The sequence below is a fragment of the Heterocephalus glaber genome, unplaced genomic scaffold, assembly GCF_053883595.1.
Source record: "Heterocephalus glaber isolate CG9 unplaced genomic scaffold, H.glaber_assembly_v1.0 deba00000896, whole genome shotgun sequence".
In the NCBI taxonomy this organism is placed as follows: Eukaryota; Metazoa; Chordata; class Mammalia; order Rodentia; family Bathyergidae; genus Heterocephalus; species Heterocephalus glaber.
In genome coordinates this window covers 6,895,218-6,918,824 of record NW_028258170.1, presented here as the reverse complement: position 1 = coordinate 6,918,824, position 23,607 = coordinate 6,895,218, and the positions used below count along the sequence as shown (strand labels likewise).

At 39.9% G+C, this 23,607-nt stretch overlaps 2 pseudogenes; one reads left to right on the top strand and one right to left on the bottom strand.

Moving 5' to 3' along the window:
* Positions 1-10,045: 10,045 nt before the first annotated feature.
* Positions 10,046-10,885, bottom strand: LOC101712257 (large ribosomal subunit protein eL6 pseudogene; annotated as a pseudogene).
* Positions 10,886-11,401: 516 nt separating this feature from the next.
* On the top strand, positions 11,402-21,980 carry LOC101711903 (sperm flagella and cilia-associated protein 2 pseudogene; annotated as a pseudogene).
* Positions 21,981-23,607: the final 1,627 nt, after the last annotated feature.

The following is a 23,607-nucleotide window of genomic DNA, read 5'->3' as shown; positions in this document are numbered from 1 at the left end:
ATAGCTAAGAGGATCATCATGGACTAGGGAAGATGAGGGCTAGGCTTACCAAAGTGTTTGCCCCAAAGTTTTCAATTTCTTGCATTCTAGGCTTTTGTTGGGATCTAATGTTGACTAGAAGTTGATTCATTTTTACCTCTCTGCACAGCTGTTATTTTTTATAACCACTGTAGATTAAATCAAAAGATAAAGAGGAAGTTTATTATTTCATGTAGTTCAGGCTGGCCTTGAACTCACTAGGTAGCTCAGGCTACTCACAGTGATGGTCCTGCCTCGGCTTCCAAAGGGCTGGGATTATAGGCATGAGCCACCATGCCCGGCATTTCTAATGGTTTCTTTAATTCTGAAAAAAATGGGAAATAAGCCTGCAGTCACAAAAATGTATAAATTCAATCATAGCACCCCAGTTAGGAAAAACATCAGGCCTCACAAGCTAAGCAAACTGAGCCCTGGTCGCTAGTCAGACATACCTTCCACAGAAGGATGTGATAGTATCTACAGGGGAGTTAAAGCCAAACAGAGTGGAGTCACTTTGTTAGCTAGCTCTTTGGAGAGCAGGAGTGAGGAGCAATTACTGGTAGAGTTTATGCTGCAAAAGAAAACCTCTCTGCAGATACAAATCCCACTGAGTTGGCTGCAAAGCATCTTAGTTTGTAGACACATTTTCAACTTGAAATAAAAGCCAAAAGATATTCTGTCATTTAGTAAAACTGATTTTCATAATGAAGATTTGATTATAATTTTCTATAGTAATATGTAATTTCCCAGGTCATGGAATCATAAAGGAGACAGCACGGAGGTAAACAAAATGGTGGAGCTGCCCAAGGCTTGCAGGGCCCATCTGTCAACCCTGGACTGTCTCACCCACACCTGTCTTGGTATTTCTCTCACAGGCCTGGCACTGTGCACCTGAGCCCCATGCATGATTCCTGCTGCTGCTGCTACTGCTGCTGCTACACAAGTACTAAGCCCTGGTCCCTGCTCTGCTGCCTTGTGGCTGCTCTTGCTATGGTCACACTGCTGCTTTTGACCTTTTCTCAGGATTTGTCACTGACAAATTTTTTCAGGAAACTTATTTTCTCATAAACTTTAAATGCATAGAATTAATGTGCTTCCTTTCACTGCAGTTATTATTTTATTGCTAATGAAATAGCAGCCCCTGCAAGTTGACTCCTAACTCCTTTTGATGCAACGTGATGGACTTCAATTGTGCTCTTGTTTTTAGGTTGGACAACATGTTAAAAGTCTATCTTGGTTTCTTTTTCTTTTTTTTTTTTTTACCCAGATTTGGAACAGGTATTTCTCTAAGCAGCTCTGTTTCTTAGGAGATCATCGTCTGTGTCAGGAATGCTCGCTGCTAATAGTTTGCTTACTGTTTTCTGGGTCTCCTCAGGGAACAAAGCTAGATTAAAAATGGATGCATGGATGCATGGATGCATGGATGCATGCACAAATAGGTAAAACATTGCTTTTATACTAACATTTTCAATTCTAATTCTAATTCAGGACACAGAGCTTTCATTTGATCTGACTTATTGCATATCTATATCTTTTTTGAATCAAAAGTCCATTTCCAAAAATGCCTACATAGTTGTTCACCTGTTTTACCCCATGTGACATATATAATAGTCTCTGAATAATAATAGCAAAAATTTCAACAACACAAATGTTATAAACATTTGAAGGTTTTTTGTTTTGCTTTTTTGTGGAGCTTTCTGCAGTTCCTTTTGTTCTAAGGAATAACTTACTTGGGATCTTTGTCAACTCCCATATTTTAAAATCACTTCAACTATTTTCTCCCTGAAAGGATAAGCCACCAACATGATATATAATCAAGTTTTTTCATTGTGTTGACTTTTAAATCTTAAAATTATTACCAATATATACTAGAAATCTTCCACGGTAATATATATTCTTTTCACAGCTGTAATATACTCCATTGTATGGATGTACCATAATTAAGGGTCCTCATATGAGCTTTGTTTACAACTACCCTCAATTATGATAAATATCCATTTCTGATAAACAAATAGTGCTCCAGGAAATACATCTGGTACACATATCTTTCAATATGAGCAATTACATCCTTGTGATGGATTAGAAAATGTAATGCTAAATTAAACAGTAGCCAATAAAATATCCTTTTAGCTGAATAGGAACTAGCAGTAGTCCTCTGTTCTAGTGATAGAATGATGCTACCTCTTCCTCAATCTTAGCAAATGGAGGGATGAGCCTTTGGCTCCTGCTATGTCCTGCTATCTCTTCCAAAACTTTAATTGAAATTTCATACCAATAAACTATCTGGAAGCATATCCAAACATGTCCTGATGGGAATAAATTCCTGTTACTAGAATTCAGGACAGGCTTGGAACACTACCATGTACCCATGTGGAATCACATCATATGCATGCATAGCAGAAATCACTTGGAGTCAAAATTGATGTTAAAATTCTCTTAAGAAGGTACTATGTTGGAGATCACCACACAGTCTCTAAGTAAATCAAATTTAGCTATTTTTATTTCAGCATTAAAACATAACACTGTTGGTTAAACACCAGATGAAGAATTGGTCTGTTGGAATCTTAGTACAAATCATATGCCATTGAAGTTGGGTGTGGTGGCACACATTTACAATCCCAGCACTCTGGGATTAGATAGGAGAATCAAAAGTTTAAACCCAGGGCTGGGGATTTAGTTTAGTGGTTCTGCTGCCTGCCTCGAAAGTGCAAGGACCCAAGTTCGATCCCCGGTAAAAATAAATAAATAAATAAATAAATAAATAAATAAATAAATAAATAAATTTAAACCCAGCCTGAGCAACCTAGCAACTTAGAAGAAACAGTCAACAGCTTTTACTGGTTGAATTTGGGCAGCTCAAATGCACATATTATGAGTCACCAATAAAGGCAAATAAATGCAGGCATTTAAAGTAGGAAATAGTCACATTTGATACAATTAAAACTGTTTTTTATAGAATATGTGTAATTTCATTGTATGAATGACAGATCTTAAATTGCTGTAAATTTCCATTGTAGCTTCTATCCCTTTGACAAAGCATTGCCTTGACCAACAGCTATGTTAACAAAGGCCTCTTCCACAAACAGGACACTGAATTCCCAGCAATTATTTCAGGATATCCAGGGATTCTCTCTGTGAAATGTATGAGAAGCCTGAAGTGAAATCATTGTACTGCGTCTTATTCAGAGCCAGAAGCAGCCAGTAAGTTCCCTGGAATGCACACCTGCTTATGTTGAACATGACAAGCTCCGCACACTTGGCTCTGCTACCCCAGGCCCACTGTATACAAGTGTTCTCACCATCCCTTCTAGGGCCATACAGATCACACTTAAGAGGAAACAGGTGGGCCGGGGATTTAGCTCCGTGGTTCCAACTGCCTGCCTCGCAAGCAAAAAGTCCCAAGTTCGATCCCTGGTACCAAAAACAAACAAACAAAACCCCCCCACACAAAAACACAAAAATAACCACAACAAAAAAGAAGAAATAGAGTGACGTGACTCATCAGGGTGCTCAGAGCAGAAGTGCTGGAGAGGGTAGTGGTTATCTGATGAGAGCAAACTGAATCTAGTAAACAGTCCTTAGAAAAGGCTTTTTAAAAATCAGTTTGACACTCCCTTTGATGAATTCTGCTCACATTGAGGATCTGGAAAAGAGGAACGGGATGAGTTAGTCAAAGAAAGATACCACCTTTGTGGATCAGTGGGTTGTATTACCTAAGACTAACAAAGTCCTCATCTCTTCAAGACTAGGGTAGATGCCTTTCTGACCTCTGGACCCATGCTATTTCTTCTTCCCTCTTTCTAATACCTAAACTCCGCTACTATATTGGTGCTGAATACTAAGTAAAAATGCATGTAGGCATTTTTTTCACACCCTAAAGGCTAACACACCTCAAAATAACTCAACAACGCTCAGGTTCCCGCGAGCTTCGCTTCTCAGGCGTCTGCAGCTCCCTATTGCTGTTCATGAAGCGAGGATGGTGAAGAAGCTACTCTGAAAAGTCGGGAGTATAATCAGTTCAGCCAATGGCACTTTCATTAAAAGGGAAAACAACCGAACACGTTTCAAAATAAGCAAAAATACTCTATCTCAGGAAATCCCAGCCAAGCAGCGCCTGAGATAACTGGGGTCTAGGAGATCGGACCACTACAGCAAAAAGGCCTCAGGCGCTTGCGCCCAAGTCCCTCTCCGCAGAGTGCGCGGGAGGCCCGCCGGAACTGCGCATGCGCAAACCCTGCCATCTCTCTCCCCCCCCCCCCCCCCGCCTCGAAAGTCCGCCTCCTTGCTCGCGTCGGTGTGCGCTTCTCTCACTTCCGGCGCGGCCGCGGTCGCCTTCACGGCAGCAGAGTCAGATAGGGCTGACGTTTCTTAGTTGGCAGTGTTTCCTACTTCGTGGCTTTCTCTGCTGTGCGTTTGTTTTCTCGGAACGAGCGCTCGCAGCGGGCCAGGACTGCACTGACTGCGTTACCGGAAGCTGGTCAGGCGTTCCCGCCTCCATTCCTAGAGCCCAGAAGCGAGGCGCGGGCTCGGCGCGGCGCGAGGCCACCCTGCGTTCTTTTTCTTTTGGCACCTCTGACTCCTCCCCGGCTACAGGCCAGAACCTTTCGTAGGGTAGAGGGCGTCCTCGGGCCTTGCTGCAGAGTGAGGGGCCCATGGTTTGCAGGAGAGAAGAGCCAGGGAGTCTGGGCCCAGCTTCTCTCGGACGGCCCCCGCCCCTCTGCAGCCTGCCAGCCCTTCCACAACGCCCGCGCTCTCCTCCCAGTGCCTTTGTTCGTCCAAGGCGCCAAGACCCCACTGAGGGGTCTGAAAGAGTGGCAGGTGGCTCTGGCACATTTCTCAGAATCTCGTGTCTCTTCCTAATTTCATTTTCTTTCCTCTCAAAGACAGCTGGGTGTTGTTACTGATTTTCTTGGAAGGTGGTCAGTGGACATTGTTTTCCCTGAGAATATTCTACTGTGGTTCAGAGACACAATTAGGGCAGAAGGACAAAAGGAACCCTCACTGGCACCTCTCCAATCTTGGCTGCACCCCATCATGCCATCACCACTTCTTCCCGAGCTTGTCTTAATTATATTACCCATTTCAAGTCTTTAACCTTTAAATGAGCTTTAGGGGGGGAGCAAAGCTTCAGCTAAAGTAAAAGAAAGAACTGGGTACTGCACACTCAGCCTAAGAGTGAAAGAGCAGATCTGAAGTTATCTACGTGGATATTCTCTCTCCATCTGCTCGCAACTTTATACTTTACCCTAAATATTAGTCCAGCCTTTAATTTCATCTGCAAAGGGCCATTAGGGATAAAGAGAATTGGCTCTCCAGTGCCGCCAGTCGGCTCCTGCCAGCTGAAAGCCATCTGAGAAAATCTGAGCAAGTAGATTAGGAAGGCCCTCCCAACCGCATCCCCTATCAAATCCAAGTGATGACCATAAATGAGTATATTCAGAATCCCTTTCCCTCCCTCGTTCCTTTACACTTTGAGTGGATGATGTCATTCACATTTACTTCACCTGTAGGCTCCCCTTGCATGACCACATCTGTTCAGGGCTGCTAGTCTCATTGTATATGCCTGTGTCTTGACTCCTATCCCTCTGTCCTCCCTTTCCATCTTAATGTTCACATTTCCTTCAGCTCACAGAACCTCTGCATTCTCAAAATGCCCTTCTGCAGTTCTGTTGTTTGCATTAATCGCAGCAGCTCACAGAAGACCACAGAAAGAGTCAGACATTCCTGCTCGGAAATTGGAGGGATGGTCCTTCTCACTGAGCTGTGGCAGTGACTGGATACAGAAACCAAAAAGCAAAACAGTTCCCAAAAGGGAGGCCAAAAAGAAACCTGGGGAATATGGATGAACAGAGATTTAGTGATTGGAGTCTGAAAAACTGTGGTGACTCCTGACTCACAGTGGGGGAAGTGGTGTGAGGGACAACAGCCTTACCCTGACCTAGCTGGTCACCATGAGCTGCGAAAATCGCCCATGAGACTTTGGAAGACTCCATCTGCCCAGTTTCTAGGAATTAGAACATATTCCCCTCCTTAGATTTCTTAAATTGGTCAGGGAGACTCAGGTGCTGATGTCTAAATCCCAAACCTTAGCAAGAGTTTCCCGCATGGAAACTGGCTCCTATGTGGTAGTGGTGAGGTGGACCCATGGCAGTTATCACATCTACCAGGAAGTACAGCAGCAGGGCCGGTGATGACAGAGGCCATATGTGTTGGACCTTGGCATGTATCTGTGGGAGGGAACAAGTGGTGATGATGTCTGTATCATGCCTTGTTGGAAACAAAGGTGAATAGAAAGGCAGATCATACAGTTATGAAAGTTTTTACAGCCTGCATCTGTTACTTATTGCCGCATGTAAAGTCACTGTACAATATTTAAACAGCCAGAATCAGTTATTTTGTATCACAGTTTGTGTGGGCTAGGGTTTTAGCAGGCAGGGTGTCCGTCTCTTCACCTAGTCTTATAATGTCTCTACGTGGTCTCTTCACATAGGCTAGTTTGGGCTTCCTCATGGCATGGCAGACTAAAGGAAGTCAGATTACATAGAAGGTGGAGCTTTCAGGAGTGAATATATCAGAAAGCAAAGTAGAAATTGTATCACGTTTTGATCTTGTCTTGGATTTTTATGTAGCATCAGTTCTGTGTTCTACTGAACAGTGCAGAAAATCCTACCCGGTTTCAAGTATTCAGTATCCTTGTCCCTCTCTTTACACTCAAAAGGGATGAACCTTTTCACATTTACCTCATTTGAACATAGACCCAACATCTCCAGAAGAAGATTATAAAAAGATTTATAGGTATATGTATTAAGTGATTGATCATCCCTTTTGTCTTAAATTGTTTCTAATGCTTTCTGTTTCTTCTGATTGGCCTGTGTTCTCCCTTCCACACGTCAAGTAGTTGTTTTCCATGTTGAAATGTTTGCCAGTGAAATAGCTTGGCTCAAAGCTTGCTTCCTGAGAAACCATACATGCTCTTCTGCAATGCCTTCCTACATTGCATCCAAGCTGGCACTTGCAGGAAGAGATGCTGTGTGATTCCTAGACAGAGGGATTAAAAAACCCCATCTGGTCCTTTAAAATGCATGTTCTAGATAAAGTCAGCCACCGAGGTAAGAGATCTAACTTGAGACCACTGATTTAAGGAAGTCCATCCCTGCTACATGGAGGGGCCATCTGGAGAGTAAAGTGCTGGGCCAATGACAAGAGAATCCAGCACTCCAGCTCAGGTGGCCAGACTTGAACATGAAGAAGGCATCTCACTGGTGTCTGAGAAGACTCCTTCCTTTAGGAATCTGGTCTTGGAGGTAGTTTAAGACATGTAGACAGCAATGACCAAATAAAGCAATAAAGAGATAAGGGGGGAAAAAGAACTCAGGAAAGACAGAGAGTTACTCCAGCCTAGAATTGGTAGGCCTAAAGAGGAGGGAATATGAAACTGGATCTTAAGGTCAAGTGGCAGTTTGTTGATTTGTTTTGTGGAAATGGGAAACTACTGAAGATTCCTGAGCAGAAAAGTTATATAAAAAAAAGGGAAAGTTATGTAATAAATATGTTTCATGAAGATCAGTCTTGGAAGTGGAGGTGTGGAATGTGTGCTTAGCACGATGAGGCCCTGGGTTCAATCCCCAATGCCCACCGTAATTGTCCGAAAGTGACGTATAAGTGAGTTGCATTTGGGAGATACTATGGAAGAGTTGTTAGTGAGGCTATGAAGACTTACCGAGACAAACACTGTCATGACAGAAACTATCATGAAGAACCAAGGGAAAACAAATGAACCCTTGAATCAACTTAAGCAGAGAGATGAGGTTAAAATAAATAGATTTAAGGCACAGCACAGAAGGTGATATAAATCTGAACCATGATTCATTTCATGTACACATAATAATAAATAATGACACCAATCTTCCATTCCTTGAGTAAGTGAAAACAAAATAACCTCACAACTTTCCTTTTTGGATAAACATGTCTTTTCAAAGAAAGTACTTTTAAAAATATGTTTTGGACATATGAAAAAATGTTCAACATCACTGGTCATTCGAGAGATGCAAATGAAAACAACGCTGAGAGTCCACTTCACTCCAGGAAGAATGGCTGCTATCATGAAATCAACCAGTAACAAATGCTGGAGGGGCTGTGGGGAAAGAGGAACCCTGCTCCACTGCTGCTGGGAGTGTAAACTGGTGCAACCACTGTGGAAATCAGTATGGAGATACCTCAAAGAACTAGGACTGGAAGTCCCATTTGACCCAGCTATTCCACTGTGGGGGATCTTCCCCAAAGAATTAAAAGAATCATACCACAGTGATATATGTGCACCCACGTTCATAGCAGCATAATTCGTAATAGCTAAAACTTGGAAGCATCCCAATTGCCCATCAACTGGAGAGTGGATAGAGAAATATTTTTTTAAAAATAAAATGGAGTACTATTCAGCCATTAAAAATGAGAAATTAGAGACATTTATTGCTAAATGGATGCATACTGAGGCCATACTCTTTAAGTGAAATAAATAGGACACACCTGTGTAAATACCGAATCGTTTCTCTAGTGTGAGAAACTGAAAGTGTAAATAAGGATTAAAAGGTATAATAGATAATGTGAAGTAGGAAGAAAAGGGGAAGTGGGAGGGGTAGGGGAAAGGAAAAAAGGGAATGGAATTAATATGAGAAAATGAAAAAATGGAAAGAAAGTCTTTGTAAATAGGGAGGAATGGAGAGGTTGAAAGGAGGGCAGGGGAAGGGGGAAAAATAAGAACCAAGAGAGATTATGTAAAAGTACAAATTTCCAATGATGATGTCATTGTATTATATGCCTAAAATGTACCAATAAAATAAAATTTTAAAAAATGCATGTTTTGGATGAAAAGTAAATTAAAGCCATAATTCCACATACATATCAGAGATTACTGTTTTATAATACATTGACATTGATTTACATTTTTGTCACTTACTTATCCCACTGGCACCTTCATAGTATAAGAAGCCTCCAAAAACAATTCAAGGCCAAGTCATTACTGATTTATTAGAAACTTTAGGGGCCACAGTAGTAACTGATTTTTTTAAAGGCATGAGCTCCCTCTAGTGGTCAATATTCTTTACCGCTTGATCAAATCTACATGCATTTATATTCAGAACTGTTTAACTTCCCCTAGAGCTGAGTTTACTTGTTAACATTCTCTCCTCTCCCTCTGCCCTTCTCCCTTTTCTCTTCCTCTCTCTGTCTCTGCCTTTCTCCTTCTCTCTCCCTCCCTCCCTCTCTCCCTCTTTTTCTTCCTCTCTCCCTCCTTCTTTGTGGTACTGGGGATTAAACTCAGGACCTTTTTACTGAGCTACATCCTTATCCCTTTCTATTTTATTTTTAATCTTGAGAAAAGTTCTCACTAAGTCCAACCTGCCCGTGGTGGACTCAATCATGTGATTATTCTGCCTCAGCCTCCCAGAGTCCTGGGATTACAGACCTGCACCACAAGACCCGGCTAACATTTTCTCTTGCTTGTTTCTGATAGGCATCAAAAGATTCGTGATGTATTTCAACATCTGTTATTATTAGTAGTAGTAGTAATGGTGGTGGTAGTGGTGGTGGTAACTGTCAGCTTTTGGTAGTGTTTATTGAGCTTCAGGCTACACCTAATTTACTATAAACATTCCAAGGAACAAGATCATCATTTATCACTATAAACATCCCCATTGATGAATCTGTAACCTCTTAAAACTACTCCAGAAACTACACATTTTCCATCAGAATTCCATCCCTACTAATAAGAAGAAATTACCCTTAGCACATTCCTCTAAAGTCACCTCTGACACTAGGGAAAAGGGTCAAGCAAAAGCTGTTGAGAGGCAGGCACTGGTAGGGATGGGAGGGGTGAAAAGAATGACCACTATGAAGGCCTACTATGTTAGTTCTGCTTCATATTTTACATCTGCTCTCTTGTTTGAAGTCCTAGAGAGATGTCATTCCATCCTTTTTTTTAACATTACAGTTATTTCTTAGAAATTTAGAACACCAATTTATGAGGATAAATTCATTTGTCAGAGCAAAAGTATTCACATGTAGCCCAGAGGTGAAGAATAGCTTTGATTTTTGGTAAAAATTTGTGAGTCACCACTTTCTGATCAACCTTGGGCTGCTCTGAAAAATCTGGTATTTCTCTTCCTCTGTGTCAAAGATTTCGCCCTCCTGGTGTCTTGAATTTTGCAGCTTCTTGCTGAATTAAGCATCAGTGAGGTGTTTTGGAATTTTCACATTTGCTGATATCAATTCTTTTGTGGAAGTGGCAATGACGAATTTCTGGTGTGTTCTACACAGAGGAACATGACTAAGGGTAAGAGGCCCAGTCAAAGTAGCAAGCCACTGGCCACTGCTTCAGGAAAACCACTGTCTTGCCTCTGTGGCACCCAGTATGGAAGACCAAGATGGCCCTGGGAGTGATGCGTGCTCCCACTTTTCTCGTGCTAAGTGAAGGGTTTTTTTTTTTTACCATGGCTCATGGCACCTCTTCAGTAGGATAGTATCTTTGCATAGCTTAACCACCTAGGTACCACCATTCTTATCACCACCAACTGGTTCTGTGACAGTAGCAAGAACCATCTTCTTTTTCTTTTCAACCTTGGGTTTAGCAACTGAGTGTTTCCACTTCTACAAACCCTTTCTGTAATACAGAACAGCTTGGGAGTATCTACTGATTCCTCTAACTAGGACAGGGATGCAAGTGCAGTGGGGCTGTCCCTTTTTGGGATTTTTAGCCTTTATATTACCCTTTTTGTTATTATAAAATGTTTTCATCTGTGTCACTGGCACCAGCCTTCTTGGATGCAGGTTTCTTCTCTTTAGTGTCAGACTTCTCAGCTTTTTCGTCCACCATCTTGCAAGATGGAAAAGAGAACTTTCTATTCTTTTATTCACTGAAAAAAAAATGTTAACCTCTTATCAGTCATAATAAGGTATAAAATGAATTAGAGTTCAGTTCTGCCTGTTAAATTGCTTAGAGCCACATGGGAGAACTGACAGCTAAATGTTGAGTGCAGCTACATGGGCAGTGGAAGCCAGAACTGGAGGACACCCAAGAACCTAGGTTTTCCCCAAAACCACAGCAGGAGACCTGCTTTCTAGAGCAGGGGATCCTCAGTTGAATTTTGAAGGATGAGAAGTAGTCAGCAAAGCAGAGGAACAATATGTACAAAGGGCCAAAGTGTCATTCTTAAGAAAGGAATATAGTTCAGGGAGGCTAGGATTAGGAAGTATAAGTGATTAGTATCTCCATCTTCCAGAAGACCTAATGGACACTCATGCCACTAATTAAGTCTCCTCATCTCCCAGAAAACAGTGAGTGACTACATCGCTGCCTTCTGTTCACCTCTACCTTCTTTATTGGGAGAAAATGATAGCCTTGGTCAAGGCTAGTGCCAGGAAAGTTGATGCCAAATTAAGTACTCTTGAGCCCAGCTGTGAAAATACCTTCATCTTTGAAATTAAAAATGGTCAGCATTGTTTGTTTAATCAAAAGTGGGAACACCAGAAATGGCTTAGTGGCCATTTACGATGAAAATAAAATAGCTAACTTGAGAAGGGAGCAGGTTTCCCACCTGAAAACTGTCCTGATTTTTATGGCTTGAATCTTAAATGTCTCCCAGAAGTTCATGTTGGGAAAGTGTGGTCCCCATTGCAAGCAGCGTCGGGAGATGGGCCCTTCGGGATGTGGGTAGATTATGAGAGCTCTACCTTCATGTAAGGATTGTATATTTATAGATTCATAGGTTGATGGGCTTTGGGGGGAGGGTTGTTATAAAGCCAGCTTTCTTTATTTGCTTCCTGGCCACCATGAGGTGAGGTTTTGCTTTGCCATGTACTCTCTGCCATGATGTGCTACCTCACCACAGCTCAGCATGATAAGGCCAAGTGGCCATGGACTGAAATTTCTGAAACCACCAACCAAAAAGAAATCATTCCTCCTTATAAGGTGATCTTCTCTGGTATTTTGTCAAGCTTACACTGATCTCAATTAAAATCCAATTCTGCCACCTGTTCAGGCACAATTACTCTGTGGCATTGCATCTTTTAGTCCCATAAGGCCTTTTTTTCAGTAAAGCAAAAAATTGTGTGTAGTCAAAATTACTATTGAAAAATTCTTAAATTACCCCCCAAATCATCCATATCAAACATAGTTTTCTAACTACAACTTGGTACTGTGAATCTTATAAACCCCAAGTTGTGAGAACCACCGAGTTAAACTCTGAGGAGTACAAAATTGAGTCCTGTCTGGGAGTTCAATCCCTTTGGTTCCAAGATAGTTGTCAAATTGTTAATTGATATTCAGGCAATCAGTGGAGAATTCTAAACTTTCCCCGATGCCTATATAGTTTATTCCATTCTGAATTAACATGAGCATTCTTTAACTTATATTTTCTTACTTGACATTCTAATTCATTACTTCTAGTTTAGGATAGATGCATTGTTATTATAAGGATCAAACTAGGGCTACATCATGCATAGTATCAATCACAGAATAGATGCTCAATAAATGTTTAGTGGATTTGAAGTGGAGTCTTGTTTCATTAGGACCACATTCGCAGAGTATTTGAAAAGTTATAGAGAAGAGTTTGATCACCTTGTGTCTGTCCTAGTTGGCACTTCATGGGTGGTTCCACTGACTATCTAGCAACCTATACTTCCTAAGAGGGGTTGAACTTGGGGTTTCTAAGTTGGACCTCAAGTTAATGTACATGTGCTGGATAGTTTCACTTGCTGTGTCTTTAAGAGTACTAATATTTTCTTTTGTAGAATCTAATCTGTTCTTAATCCCAACCATTTTTCTTTCATTCAGACATTATACTTTTCATCTCTAGAAGTTGGATTTGGGCCTTTTTCATGTATGTTATCTTCAATCTTTACCTTCTTAAATATATGGAACTTTTAATGCCCTCATTTATGCATCTAACTTATTATCTGTATGATTCATTGGTCTACCTCTACTGATTAGTTTTTGTACTCATTTTGGACCATATTGTCCTACTTTATCAATCATTGGGAATTTTATCTTGTCAGAGGCTGTTATTAATATAAATACTTTTAAGCTTTTTTTGAGATATAATTCTTGTAAACAACTCAACCCCTCCAAGCATTGCTTTGGATGGAATCAAAGCAACTATTAATCTAGATCTTATTTTCTCCTTCTAGTGAGGCAGTGTTTTTCTAAGAGTGCTACCTGTTGCTGCACAGATCATATAGTTTCATAGACTGGCTGAAAAAAACACAAACTACTTCCAGTTATGGTTGAGGTCCAGGCATTTATTTCCTCTTCAGAGAAGCTCCAGTCTTGACCTTCACCATCGACTTTGTGTCCTGGCTTCCAGCCCAGACTCTAGCCTTCCAGCATAGACCTTTCAGCCTCCATCACAGACCCTTTGGCCACCTGATATGGACTTGCACAGGACACTACAGTGAGCTCCAGGCCTTTGACTGGATCCTTTGGCTCTCTAGCACACAGACAGCCCTTGTGCACTCTTCCAAACCTGACTGTGGGTAGCCATTGTAAGCCAATCATGTAAATTTTTATATATTTATATATCTTCCATTAAATCTGTTTCTCTAGTAAGCACTGACTGAAACAGCCATCATTCTTGCACTTTCTGAAGCAGTTTTAAAAGTCTTCTTTATGGGGGGCTGGGGATTTAGCTCAGTGGTTCCACCGCCCGCCTTGCAAGCACAAGGTCCTGAGTTTGATGCCCGGTACCAAATAAATAAATAAATAAATAAATAAATAAATAAATAAATAAAAGCCTTCTTTCATGAACATCATTAGTTGTGTTCTTGTGGCTGCCTTAATGTCCTCATCTGATTCAAAACATTTACCTTTTGTGATCATTTTCACTTTGTGGAAGAATCAGATGTTGCACAGTGCCAGATCCAGTAAATAAAGTAGATGAGGATCAGGGATTTAGTTCAGTGGCACCAAGCTTGCCTTGCAAGTGCAAGGTCCTGAGTTCAATCACCAGTACTGCAAAAGAAAAGAAAAGAAAGAGAGAGAGAAAGAAATTAAGTAGATGAGGACACACTAGAAGGATTTTATTTGACAAAAATTGCCACACCACAAGTGATATGTGACATAGTGTATTCTCCGGATAGAAGATGAAACCATTGACCCATTTCTCAGGGTGTTTTTTATGCACATTATTTCTTAAATACTCTAATAAGTCATTATAATATTCAGAGTTCATCATAGTGTTCCTGGGTACAAACTAAGCTCATGTAATTCCGCCAAGGTCAGAGAACATAAGCATAAAATGTACCAATAAAATTAAATTTTTAAAAAAGCACAAGCAACATCACCTCAATGTTTGAGTTGTCTGATGTCCTTTCACACTAGGCAAACTGTATGCTTTCCATTTAGAACTTTGAACCTTAGATTTATGGCTTGTATCTAGATGTCCCTGAAGAGCCTTATGTGGTCATAGATGGAGCTTTTTGAAGGTGGCTGGATCTCAAGTGTGTGATGCTAGAAATAAGGTTGTGATGCTGGGATTGACTCATGGTGTGATGCTAGGATTACAGGTGCCCCACAGTGGGTGAGTGCTACCTGTCCTAAGGGTAGGTAGCCTGGATAGAATATAAGGGACAGAAAGAGGATTATTGTGGTTATGGTTTGTCACTTGCTGGTACTTTTTCACTGCTTTTATACCTTCCTGCTTTCTGCCACCATGAACTATTTCTTCTCTGGATGCCCCTCTGCCATGTCACCCTGGTTTGGAGCCAACCAACTATGGACTGAAACCTCTACAAGCTATGAGCCAAATAAACCTTTCCTCCTTTAACTTTGGGCTCCATTTTGATTTTTATTTAGCACATGGTCAGATATGGGTCTAGATTCAATCTTCAGCAGGCAGGTAGTCAGTTTTCCCAGCACAATTTTCAAAAGAGGTTTTTTTTCCAGTTATGTTTTCGACCCTTTGTCAAAGATGAAGTGGCTAAATGTGCCTGAGGTTGTTTCTGCATCCTCTATTCTTGCATTGTCCACATGTCTGTTTTTGTGACTGTACCACTCTGTTTTATCACGGTAGATTTGTAACATAACTTCAAATCCAGGATTGTGATGCCTTCTGCATTGCTTTTGTTTACCCCAAGATTGCTTTTGCTAATCTAGGTCTCTTTTGGGAGCATATGAATTTTAGCATTGTTCTCTCTAGTTCTGAATGCTGTTGGTATTTTGATTAGAATGCATTGATTCTGGATTTCAGTTTGGGGAATGTGGCCATTTTGACTATATTAGTTCTGCTCATCCAGGAGCAGGAGACATCTTTCTATTTTCTGATATTAATTTTCAGTCTCCTTTTTCAGAGTTCTATACTTTTTGTTGTAGAGTTCTTTTACTTCCTTGGTTAGGCTAACTTCTACATATCTAATTTTTCTTGATGCTACTGAGAATGGTATTGTTTTCCTATTTTCTTTCTTGGTGAGTTCACTATTGGTGTACAACACTATTGATTTTTCTGTTTTGATTTTGTATCATCCTATTTTGCTGAAATTAGTGAGCAATTCTAAGAGTCTTTTGATGGAATTTTGGAGTTTTTGTATAAACAGTAATATCACTTGAAAATAATGATAATTTGACTTCTTTCTTTTCTATGCATATTTCTTTTATTTCTTTCTCTTGCCTGATTGCTCTGGCTGTTTTGGCTATAATATTGAAGAGGTGTGTTGATAGTGGATATCCTTGACATTCCTGATTAAAGAACAAAACATTTCATCTTTTCCACATTTAATATAATGTAGACATTAAGTTATCATAAATGGCTATTATCAGGTTGAAGTAAGTCCTTCTGTATCTATTTTCTTCAGTGTTTTTAAAAATTAATTTTATTGGTACATTTTAGTTACACATAATGATCACATTCATCATAGAGAATTTGTACCTATACATACTATATCTTGATTCTTCTTTTCTCCCCAAGCTCCTCACATCCCTTCAATCCCTCTTCCCTTCTTTATTTACAAAAGCCTTGTTTCCACTTTTTTCTTCTTTTTCTTTTCAATTCCTTCCTTCCCCCTTCCCCATCCCTTGTTCCCCTTCCAATTTGAACATTTTCTTCCTATTTCTTAGTATTTATTATACATTTTGGTCCTTATTAACACTTTCAGTTTTTCACACCAGAGAAACAATGTGATATTTAAACATGTGTGTCTGGTTTCACTTAAGAGTATGGTCTCAACATGTATCCACTTACCTTGAAAGGTCTCAAGTTTATCTTTTTTTTTCTGGCTTCTTTTGCCATTGATTTCTAATTTCTTTGCACTGTGGTCTGATAATATGCATGGGATAATATGCAGAGAATCGAACTGAGGACCTTGTACTTACCAGGCAGGTGCTGGCTCCACTCAGCTACATCCCAGGTCTCACTCGCATTCTCTCTGATGAGCTACATCCCCAGTCTCTCATTCTCTCACTTGATTAGTATCAATTGAAGGGCTTCAGCTTCAGCTCATGCCAGAAGAATGTTATCAGGTGGAGGGCTTCACTTGAGAATGTTCAGACAACAGGATTTCAAAAGCACACTTCATAATCTTTCCCACTTGGAGCCAATGCTTCACCTTCTGGGGGTGCAGTTTTTAGTATATGTACTGCCAAAGCAAGCACACGGGGGTGCAGTTTGATAAGAATATGGCCCCAGGCATCATTACAGAAAAACCTGGAGCAGCATCAAAACTCCTTTATTAAGCATCCACTACTCTTCAGAAAAAGAAGAAAAAGTGGCCTGATCGGTGTATAAGTACCAACCACATAGACTCTGGCAAGCTTAAAATTTCGAAACACAAAAAGTGAGCTCCCCAAGAACAACGCCTCTACAAGAGGTGACAAAATGAAATCATGCAGCTCTCATACAGATTCCTAAACCTAATTCCAGTCACACTCTGAGACCTCAAAAATGATGAAAAAGCAACAGGAGGCAGCGGATGTTGCTGCTGATGAGATCATAAAGTTTGAAGCATTAATAAATAGGATCTCCAGTCAAAAGAAAGTACATCCAATTGGCTTCACTGCTGAAATCTACAAGACATTTAGAGAGGAACTGCTGCCACTACTGTTCAAACTCTTCAATGAAATTGAAAGGGAAGCAATACTCCCAAATTCATTCCTGGAAGCAAGCATCACCTTGATCCCCAAAGCACAGAAAGACCCAACCGAAAAAGAGAACTATAGGCCAATCTCACTAGTGAACATAGATGCAAAAATCCTTAATAAGATAATGGCAAACAGAATGCAGAAGATCATCAAGAAGATCATACACCCTGATCAAGCGGGATTCATCCCAGGGATGCAGGGATGGTTCAATATATGGAAATCAATCAATGTAATACACTATATCAATAGAGCCAAGGACAAAAACCATATGATTATCGCCATAGATGCAGAAAAAGCATTTGGCAAAATCCAACATGCATTTATGATAAAAACCCTACAAAAAGTTGGAATAGATGGTCTCTACCTCAAACTGATAGAAGCCATCTATGAAAAACCAACAGCCAATATCATACTAAATGGTCAAAAACTGAAATCCTTCACACTCAAATCAGGAACAAGACAAGGATGTCTACTATCACCACTCTTGTTCCATATAGTTCTAGAAACATTAGCCACAGCAATTAGACAAGAGAAAGAAATAAAAGGAATAAAGATAGGAAATGAAGAAGTCAAATTGTCATTATTTGCAGATGACATGATACTCTATATAGAAGACCCCAAGAACTCCACCAAAAGTCTTCTAGACTTAATAACCAAATTCAGTCAAGTAGCTGGTTACAAGGTCAACACACAAACATCAATAGCTTTCCTCTACACCAATGACAGACTCACTGAGAGAGAAATAGGGCAAATAATTCCTTTCACAATAGCATCCAAAAACCTGAAATACCTAGGAATCATCTGAATGAAAGAAATCAAAGACCTCTCCTCTGAAAACTATGGCACTCTGAAAAGAGAGATTGAAGATGATATCAGGAAATGGACAGACATCCCCTGCTCCTGGGTAGGAAGGATTAATATACTGAAAATGGCCATACTTCCAAAACTGCTATATAGATTTAATGCAATTCCAATTGAGATCCCAGCAGCATACTTCATAGACCTCGAGAAAACAATCCAAAAATTCATTTGGGGCAAGAAGAGACCCAGAATAGCAAAAGCAATTCTAGGTAACAGAGACATAGCAGGGGGTATCACAATCCCCAACCTGCAACTCTACCACAAATCTACTCTGATAAAAACAATATGGTACTGGCAAAGAAACAGAATTGAGGACCAGTGGAACAGATTAGAAGATGCAAAAACAACACCAGACACACTCAGCCATGTCATCTTCGACAAAGGTGCCAAACACCCTCACTGGAGGAAAGATAGCCTCTTTAATCAATGGTGCTGGAAAAATTGGGCTTCAACTTGCCAAAGATTAAAACTAGACCTGTATCTCTCACCATGCACTAAACTAAAATCAAAATGGATTAAAGATCTAAATATTAAAATAGAAACTCTGAACCAGTTGGAACAGAGGTTAGGTAGAACCCTTGAAGACATCGGTGTAGGAAAAATTTCATGAACAAAACCTCAGTTGCCCGTGAACTAGCACAAACAATCAACAAGTGGGATCTCTTCTTATTAAAAAGCTTCTGCACAGCAAGAGAAACCACCAGCAGTGTGAAGAGACAATCCACAATGTGGGAAAAAATCTTCACCTGCTGTTCCTCAGACAAAGGTCTACTATCTTGAATCTATAAAGAACTTAAAAAGATCAGACCTCCCAAATTTAAAGACCCAATCCAGAAATGGGCATCTGAAATGAACAGACATTTCTCACACAAAGAAGTAGAAATAGCAAATAAATACATGAAAAAATGTTCAACATCACTGGTCATTCGAGAGATGCAAATGAAAACAATGCTGAGATTCCACTTCACTCCAGAAAGAATGGCTGCTATCATGAAACCAACCAATAACCAATGCTGGCAGGGCTGTGGGGAAAGAGGAACCCTGCTCCCCTGCTGGTGGAAGTGTAGACTGGTGCAACCACTGTGGAAATCAGTATGGAGATACCTCAAAGAACTAGGACTGGAAGTCCCATTTGATCCCACTATTCCACTGCTGGGGATCTTCCCCAAAGAATTAAAAGAATCATACCACAGTAATATATGTGCACCCATGTTCATAGCAGTGCAGTTTGTAATAGCTAAAACTTGGAAACAGCCCAAATGTCCATCAACTGGAGACTGGATAAAGAAAATGTGGGTTTTTTTATAAAATGGAGTACTACTCAGCCATAAAAAATGAGAAATTAGAGACATTTATAGCTAAGTGGATGCACATTGAGGCAATACTCTTCAGTGAAATAAATAGGACACACATGTGTAAATACCGAATAGTTTGTCTGCTGTGAGAAACTGACAGTGTAAATAAGGACTAAATGTATAATAGGTAATGTGAAATAGGAAGAAAAGCGGCAAAGGGGAAGGAAGTGGGAGGGCTAGGGGAAAGGATAGAAGGGAATGGGATTAATATGAGAAAATGGAAAAATAGGAACAAAATCTTTGTAAATAGGGAGGACTGGAGGGGTTGAAGGGAGGGCTGGGCAAGGGTGAAAAATAAGAACCAAGAGAGACTATGTAAAGGTGCAAATTTCCAATGATTAATGTCATTATGTTGTATACCTAAAATGTACCAATTATTAGAATGAATAATCGATAATGTAAAATAGGAAGAAAAGGTCCAAAGGGGTAGGGTTAGTGGGAGGGGCAGGGGAAAGGAAAGAAGGGAAAGGAAAAAATGCTGAGAAATGGAAAAAATGGAAATAAAGTCTTTGTAAATAGGGAAGGGTGGAGGGTGTGAAGGGAGGGCTAGGAATGGGGAAAAAATAAGAACCAAGATGCATCATGTAAAGGTACAATTCCCAATGAGAAATGTAATTGTGTTGTATACCTACAATGTACCAATAAAAGAATTTAATACAAAAAAAAAAAAGACAGTACATCCAAGCCTGGTTTAGATGCAGCAGACCGTACAACTACCGACTCATTAAACACTTACTCAGATGATGACTACATTAAAAACATGTCAGAAGCCCCTAGAAGAAGATGCTTTTGCATGAGACCAAAGGGAGAAAAGATGGCAGAGATTGGTAATGAACCAGTTCACTGTCCACGAAGCACAGGAGGAGGCTTACCATGGGGAGCAGCTGATACAAGGGCTCATGCCACAGTCCCAACAGGAGCCCAGGACTGCTGTGCAGCTCATGCACGTTCAGCATGAAAAAGAGATTTTATGGCAAAACAGAATTTTCAGAGAAAAACAATATGAGGAAAGATGACTTAAAGATCTTGATTGAGAAGCAGCTTTGGCAAAACAAGCCAAGATTGATTTTGAAGAACAAATCTTCAGAGAGAAAGAAGTTCATGAACAGATTGCTGTGGAAAGAGCTCAGGCTTGTTATAGAAAGCATTATAAGATATGCAGAGAAATTTTGGATCAAATACTTGATTTGTCCACTAAAGTGGCAGGCTATTGAATGTCAACAAATAATCTGATTGTTCTTTCATGGAAAGCCCATATAAGAACAAACCTCTATTAAACATATTATGCCTGCTAATCCCTCTGAAGAACAATTTAGAGAACTGGATAAAAGAGGCTTGCTAGATAACAAAGATTAGGAAGAAGATAAGAACATGGTTGGAGAATGGGCTGCACTAGGAGAAATGATGGATAATTTACCACCCTCCAAGAATCCCATACTGGGCTATGTGCTTCACAGGCTCATTGAAAAATCTCTTCTTCCTCCTCCAGTTCAGCCAACAGAGCCTGAACTGCCTTCATTTGCTATTAAAGGATGCTTACTGAGAAAAATACTTAGTGGGAAAACTATCACTTTAAAGACTCTACAGAGAGAGTTTCCTATTCAGGTACTTTGTATGGGCCCTCTTGTCCAAAAAGCTATCCAAGTATTTTCTGACAATGAAAAAGTCACTGAGGACCTGCCAATTCAGAAAGAAGGTGGAGAGGTTCCATCAGATCTGCAGAATGACATTAAGGAAAGCCAGGACTCGCAATGTATCTTTAGATGCTCCAGTTTCAGGTGAACCAGTACCAGAAACAAGGTGAAACTACATCTAGTACACATACTAATAGAACACCCAAAACTGAAGAAGTCAAATCAAGTGATAGTGATCCTTTCTCTGAACTCACTGTACAGTGCTCAGCTTGGTGCAAAATCACAATAACTGCCAAAGAAAGGAAAGAGCATTCCAGATGAGTTATTAGTTAGCACCATAGTAAATGGTATTAATGAGATGTCTGTGAATCAAGGGTGGATCCTTGATGGTTTTCCAATGCCTTAAACCAAGCACAGCTTCTAGTGGAAGCTCTCACTGGCTGCAATAGAAACCTCATAGAAATGGAGACAAAGAAAACACAAATATCCACATTGGCTGTGAATCCTATGACTTCAAAAGAAGTACCTCTTCCTTCTTCTGTATTTGATTTTTGTCATATTACTAGGTATTTCAGATACTTTCTTGCTGAATCGCATGAATGCTATCATAGCTGAAGAATTTTCACATGAAATGGCTCATAAAGATATTGGTCAACATGGCACTGCTGAAAACCAAGATACATGTGGGTACCAGAACTTAAGAGATCACATACAGAAGAGAATTATAGGCTTCTTGGACAACTGGCCTTTGTTGAAACAGTGGTTTTCAGCACCAGAAAATATTTTGATAAAAATCACTGCTGAAATCGATAAAGAGCCCTTATGCCAGAAACTAAAAGAAATTTTTACAACTGAGATAGTGAAGAAAAAAAATAAAGGTAATTACATTTATTATACTTTAAGCTTATATTACTAAAATATGTGCTTCTACTGACTTTAGAAGGAAATTAAAGTGTGATTGCAAAGTTAAAATTATTACAGTTGTTGCTGTCATTATTATGATTCTAGTCTTTTTTCCCACTTCTTATATTTAAATCTTAAATTTGTCAATATAAAATCTGGTCCTTTTTTTTGGCCCAGGCCTTTGATTTCAATTGAATACGCATATCTGTTGGTTCCCAGCTTCATTCTTCTACATCTTAGACTTTGGCTGAGTGTGTACTGAGAGTTAAGTGAGTATATGGTAAAAGCACTTGTCATTTTCATCATCCTACAGTGTGCATATTTGTTTCCTAGAAACCTAATATTAAAAACACATAGCCTTGCTAAAAGCACTAAATGAAATATTTAATATAATTGCTCTAATCTGTGCTTTCTAAGTTAACTGATGGAAATGAAGGAAGTAGTTTGGTATGGAGTTTCCATAATTTGTGGGTTACACTGATTTGAATTCAGTGTGCTTAGATAAAAATATTATATCCTCCTTGGCATTTTCCAACTTTACAGTAAATCCACCTCTGTTTAGTGTACTACTTGACACAATGAGTGGCTGTAGGAGAAATTACACAAGTACATCACTAGACATTCTTGTTTTCCAGAGGTAAATGTTCTTTGTTTTGTTTTTTGTACTGAGGATCGAACTTGGGACCTTGCGCTTAAGGAGCAGAATCACTGAGCTAAATCCTCGGCCTCAGATAAAGGTTTTTTGGTACAAAGTCACAATCAAAGGATCAGTGGAATAGATTAGAAGATGCAGAAACAACTCCAGACATACTCAGCCACCTCATCTTTGACAAAGGAGCCAACTACCCTCATTGGAGGAAAGATAGCCTATTTAATAAATGGTGTTGGAAAAACCGGATTTCAACCTGTTAGAGATTAAATCTAGACCCATATCTATCACCATGCACTAAACTAAGATCTAAGTGGATTAAAGATCTAAATATTAAGACAGAAACACTAAATTTGCTGGAAGATAAGTTAGGTAGAACTCTTGAAGATATTGGCATAGGAAAAGACTTTATGAACAAAACCTCAATAGCATGGGAACTAGCAGAAAGAATCAACAACTGGGATCTCATCCTATTAAAAAGGTTTTGCACTGCAAGAGAAACCACTAACAGAACTAACAGACAACCTACAATGTGGGAAAAAATTTTTAGCAGCTGTACCTCAGACAAAGGTCTACTATCTAGAATATATAAAGAATTGAAAAAAATCAGACCCCCCAAATTCAAAAACCCAATTCAAAAATGGGCCCCTGAAATGAACAGACATTTCTCAGACAAAGAAGTAAAAGCAACAAATAAACATGTGAAAAAATGTTCAACATCACTGGTCACTCAAGAGATGCAGATGAAAACAACACTGAGATTCCATCTCACCCCAGAAAGAATGGCTGCTATCAAGAAATCAACCAATAACAAATGCTGGCAGGGCTGTGGAGAGAAAGGAACCCTTCTCCATTGTTGGTGGGTGTGCAGACTGGTGCAACCACTATGGAAATCAGTGTGGAGATACCTCAAAGAACTAGGGCTAGAGGTCCCATTTGACCCAGCTATTCCCGTGCTGGGTATTTTCCCAAAAGAATTAAAAGAGTCATACCACAGAGATATATGTGTACTCGTGTTTATTGCAGCACAGTTTGTAATAGCTAAAGCTTAGAGAGAGCCCAAGTGCC